The sequence below is a fragment of the Theropithecus gelada genome, chromosome 20 (genome assembly GCF_003255815.1).
Source record: "Theropithecus gelada isolate Dixy chromosome 20, Tgel_1.0, whole genome shotgun sequence".
Classification (NCBI taxonomy): domain Eukaryota; kingdom Metazoa; phylum Chordata; class Mammalia; order Primates; family Cercopithecidae; genus Theropithecus; species Theropithecus gelada.
The window spans coordinates 61293440-61299439 of record NC_037688.1 but is presented as its reverse complement, the minus strand read 5'-3'; positions in this window follow the sequence as shown (position 1 = coordinate 61299439).

The window sequence follows — 6000 nt, the reverse complement described above, 5'->3', positions numbered from 1 at the left end:
TGAACCATCCTGGGTAGATGTGTTTTCATTGCCAGTCACTTTCATTCTTTTTCTGGAAGCAGGCAGGGCATACATTATAAAATAAATAAATGATTAAGAAACATCTAATTATTGTGATTAGTTTCTTACTTGAAGGTACTTCCAAGCTGCTGCTTATTAAAGTCATTCATCAAGGAGCCACCGTGCCCTTTCCAGAGGCGCCACTCCTGGGACCAGTGCAGGACTTGCTGCCTCACGTAATGTGCACACTGCTTAATAAACATGGAGAATATTGATGGCTGCAAATTCCTCCCTCAGCCTAAATTCAAGCATGATGGATTGATGTTTCCTAAACATGGCGAATATTTCTCCAGCCATTCATCAGCCCTACCACAAATACAGGTGTCAGCCCAAGCAGACGTCAGACTCTAACTGCCTCCTCCAGAGCATACGTAGAGAGAAAAGCCCGCATTTCCCACACAGGGACATCAATTTTTCATGCACTGCAGTCCCTTGACTTGTTAAATATTTATAACAATGTCATTATTTACCAAACAAGCTACCAGGCTGCGTCTGAGGTCCCTGGTGCAAGAGTCCTGAGTGTACAGAGACCTCCCTTCAGCTCCCCTGTTCCTCCAGGGAAACCTTTTTAGTAGAGAGGGTTGGGTCTAGCAGGCAGGTTCCTTCTAAGGATTTTTCAAGGCTTTGGCACAGGCCAGAGGTGCGGCACCCTGCTGGAGGCTAAAGTGCCATGAAGCTAAGGGGGTCCTTGAGCCAGGAACTCTACCAGGGACCCACCTCTATCACTCAGGGTTGTCACACTGACCTCACCACTCCTCTGATCCACTCTCCAAGTCATTCTCCTCTCTGGATTCCACATTCAAGAGCCCTGATGCTTGCAGGGAATGGCAGATTAGAAGCCTCTAGGCAGATTAGAAGCCTCTGACAACCTCATTCACTCCACAAAGATCTACTGAGTGTTGGCAGGTGCAGGGCACTGCCTTGGGGGCTGGGGGTGACACAATGGGGCAGAGCCAGTAGACTATGTCCCCATCACTCACTCTCTCTGTCTTCTGGGCCAAAGCCTGTCCTCCACCCCCAGCACTGGCTAGAAATGCCAGATAGTTTGCTTTCCTTGCAACTTGGTCATGAGCAGGTGATCTGAGAGATGATTTTCAGGGAGCAGAGTTGGTTCTGGGGAATATTTTCCTTTCTGGACCTAGGTAGAGAAAGGTCCCATCTTCTTCAGCTGGATGTTGTCATGTTAACAGAATCATGGCAGCCACTGAAGGCCAAATGTGAGAACAAAAGGCCAACATGCTGAGAACAGCAGCAGGAAGGATAAGAGCCTGGGTCCTCGGTGACACTGCTGAAGGACAGAGCCAGCCCCTGCACCTGCCCTGCCTCTGGCCTCCTCATTAAGTGAGGCCTTTAAAATGTCTTTCTCTCACCATTAGAATCCCACCGTCATATAAATTGCTGCAGACAAGGTCCACTGATGGATGCTAAAATTAGCAGGTCAATGTTTGGGGAGAAACAGGATATTTGTGTGGTCTAAAAATAGAATCTCTGTCAAGATATATATTAATGATGGGAAAAACAGTACCTTTACAGTGGGAAACCCACCTGAACCAAGTGATCAAGGTTAATATTATCAGTAATAAGACATATTGATGCCTTGCTGCCTCCTTTGAAGCACGGAGAAGGGCACATTGCTTTCATGATATTCTCCCCCCAAAATGCAAAACTTCAATCTAATCGTGAGAAAACATGAGACAAACCCCAAATTGAGGGACATCCTATATAAGTGGCTAGTGCTCTTCAAAAGTGTCAAGGTTGGCCAGGTACAGCAGTGGCTCATGCCTATAATCCCAGAACTTTGGGAGGCCGAGGTGAACAGATTGCTTGAGCCCAGGAGTTCAAGATCAGCCTGGGCAACATGTGGAGACCCCATCTCTACCAAAAAAAAATAAAAAATTAGCTGGGTATGGTGGTACACACCTATGGACCCAGCTAATTAAGGAGGCTGAATTTGAGCCTGGGAGGTCAAGACTGCAGTAAGCTATGACTGCACTACTGTACTCCAACCGGGGCAACAGAGCTAGATAGACCCTGTCTCTAAATAAATAAATAAATAGTCAAGGTCATGAAAAACTGAGCTGTCACAGATTGCGGAAACTGAGGAGACAGGCTAATTAAATGCAATGTGGAATCTGGGATCAACTTCTAGAACAACAAAAAAAATTAGTGGAAAAACTAGTGAAATCCAGATAAAATCTGTAGTTAATAGTATTGTACCAATGTTAATTTCTGACTTTGATAATTTTACTACAGTTGTATGAGCTGTTGACATTAGGGGAAGTTGGCTGAAAGGTATATAGGAATTATCTCAACTATCTTTGCAACTCCTTCTATAAGTCTAAAATTATTTTTAAGTTGTAAAAAAACAACCCAAGGAGGCTCTCCTCAATTCTGTTACCAAAAAGCAGACATTGCATCACTTCCTGAATTTGCTGTAGTAAAAGTCACTCAGGGATTACAAAGAAAATGACTATATCGATCTAGAAGAATTCCCCATCTAGTAATTGCATTACAAAATGCAACTGTATATGTTTATTATTAAGTTTTCCTATTTAATATAGTGTAGGGTATTGAAGGAATAAGTGGAAAAAAATAAAAGCTTTGAAATAAAACAGGCCTAGGTTAATATTCAAACCTACCAGTTATTTCCTGTGTGACTTTTAGACAGATTACTTACTCTGTTTGGGACTCAGTATGCAAAAGTATAAAATTAAAATAATAAAGCCTACATTGGTTGGAGATTCTGTTACTTATAGCTGAAAGTATCCAAAATGACCCAAATATCAGAGAAAAGGCAGGTAAACAATTTTTCTCTCATAGTAACTACATTCCAGTTGGGGGAAGACAGATGATAAACCAATGAACTAATAAATACGAATTTCAGAGACTGAGAAATACTATCAAGATAAAAGAGGGTCCTGAGATAGAGAATGACTGTAGAGTGAAAGGGTAACCATGGTTATAGTGGTCCAAGGAGGCCTTTCTAAGGGTCCATTTGAGATGAGAAAGAATTTGCTCTGTGACCATCCAGGGGAAGAGCATTCCTGGAAGAGGAAAACAGCCAAGGCCCTGTGTTCAAGACACTAAAAGGTGGGTTCTGTGCCCAAAGTGGAAGAAAAGTGACATAAGATGGTGCTATAATCTGAATGTTGGTGTCTCGCTCAAATTCACACATCAAATTGTGTTAAGAGGTGAGCCCCTTAGGGAGGTGTTAGGTCATGAGGGCAGAGCCCTCATGAGTGGGATAAGTGCCCTTACAGGGAAGGTTCGAGGGAGCTTGTTTGCCCCTTCCACCATATGAGGACACAGCTGGAAGGTGCCATCTATGAGGAACAGACCCTCCCCAGACACTAAATCTGCTGGCGGCTTGATCTTGGACTTCCCAGCCTCCAGAAGCATGAGCAATACATTTTTATTGTTTACATATTACCCAGTCTAAGGTGTTTTGTTATGGGGGCAGGAACAGACTAAAGATGGAATTGAAGAAGTAGACAAATTTAAGAGGCAGATACAGAAGCCCAGTCTAGGTAGGGATCGTGTGACTTGGACTTGGTGTTATCAGTGGAGAGAAAGAGAAGTGAAGCAGATTGAGAACATAATTGTGGAAGTAGGACTGGACAGGGCTTGTGAATGGATTCAATGTAAGGAGGGAGTTGAGGGGAAAAGCAGAGTCAAGGATAGATCCTTAGTTTCTGGACTGAGCAGCTGGACTGGATGTTGATGTCATTTACCAACATAGGAAGGCTGGGGTCTGGGAAGAGAGCAGAGAGTCATGTTTTGGTGTGTATTTCCACACTGTTTTAATACCAACTTACCTCCACGTTTCTGTTCCTTCTGGAAGCTGGTCCCACCCAGCTAACGTCAATTATTATTATTATTATTAATTTCTGGACAGGTGAACTAGAAGATAAACTCCACTTGAGAAAGGGATTTTTTTTTCCTGTCTGGTGTACTGATGTACCCCAAGCCCAGACCAGTGCTTGGCATAGCAGGTGATCCACAAATAATTGTTGAATGATTAAATGAATGCTCATTCTTGTTTAAGATGACCTGAAAGCAGCAGAGTCTTAGAACAACCACAGCCCAACTTTGAGTCCACTCAGTCCCTAGCTGCCAACCAGGAAATTCTCTCTGGAGGCAAATATCACCAGCCAGAGCCTACACATTTTTTCCTACACACTGCCTAGCATTAATCAAAAAGCACACCAAGAAGTAGAACAAAAGAAAAAAAAAGACAATAGAAAGAAGTTCACATGTGACTAGATACTAGTGTTATCAGATCCAAGCTTTAAAATAACTAATATGTTTAAGAAAATAGACAATCAAATGAAGAATTTAACCAGAGACCTAGAGTCTCTGAAGAGCTAATGCAAATTCTAGAATTGAAAACACTGTAACCAAAATTAAGAATACAATTAGGTGGATTTAATAGCAGATTAGACTTAGCTAAGATGGACAGAACTGGCAAATAAAAACAGATGTCCAGTTAAATTAGAATTTTAGATTAACAACAAATAATTTTTCATATAAGTATACTCATTCAAAATTTTGGACATGCACTAAAAAATTATTCACAATTTATCTAAAATTCAACTTTTATGAGATGTCCTTTATTTAATCTGGCAAGACTAGACAGAGCTGAAAAGATTCATTCAGTAGAAACTATCCAGACTGAGGTATGGGGATCAAAAAGAATAGGAAATACAAAAAACAGTGAAAGGAATATTTGAGACATGGTGGAAGTCTAAGATTCATGAAATTGGAGTCTTAGGAGAGGGCAAAAAAAAAAAAAAAAAAAGGGTCAGAAGCAATATTTAAAGCAATAACACCTGAGAAGTTTCAAGTTTGATTTATGAAGTGAAGGATAAAAACAAAACAAAACACCATCCTAATAAAACTGATGGAAACCAATGAGAAGCATCTTGAAAGCAGTCAGAAAAAACAACAACAACAACAACAACAAAACATATCTTCAAAGTAACAGCAATAAGACTGATAGCTGACTTATGAACATAAACAGTGAAAGGCAGAAGGCCATGGAGTGAAAATGAAAGAAAGTAATTTCCAACCTCGGATTCTGTTCCCAGTGAAAACACCCTTCGAGAAGACCAAATAAAGGCATTTCCAATCAAATAAAACGGAGAGAATGCATCGCTGACACAGGCTTAACAAGAAATAAGGGAGTTCTTCAGGCTGAAGGAGAATGGTCTCAGACAGAAGCAATCAAACACTGGACTGAAGGAGTGATGAGCAGTGGAAAGTAAATATGTCAGTAAATCTGAGTGAATATTGACTACTCAGCATTACTAATAAAGTTAGGGTAGATAAGCATAGAATTAGAATGCAAGACAAAAATAGCAAAAGGTGGAAATGGGTAAGTGGAATTGTGTCCTAAATAAAGGCCTTCAAGGGGTAAACAAATACAAATTTTTCCTAGAATCTTTTTTTTGGGGGGGCTGGTGGGGGCGGGGGACAGAGTCTCACTCTGTCACCTAGGCTGGAGTGCAGTAGCATGATCTCAGCTCACTGCAACCTCCACCTCCTGGGTTCAAGCGATTCTCTTGCCTCAGCCTCCCAAGTAGCTGGGATTACAGGTGCCCGCCGCCACACCCGGCTAATTTTTGTATTTTTAATAGAGACAGGGTTTCACCATGTTGGTCAGGCTGGTCGTGAACTCCTGACCTCAGGTGATCCACCTGCCTCAGCCTCCCAAAGTGCTGGGATTATAGCAGTGAGCCACCGCGCCTGGCCTTTTTCTTAGAATCTTATAAATCAAAAATGCATGTTGAAATTACAAGGATAACCACAAAAGAAGAGTAAAAAAATCAACAAACTGAAGAGAAAAATTAGAATTAAAAAAAAATGCTTTGTTCTGTGGATTAAGAAGAAAAATTTTAAAAATTTAAATAAAAATGCTTATCTCAAAGAAAAGCTAGTAAG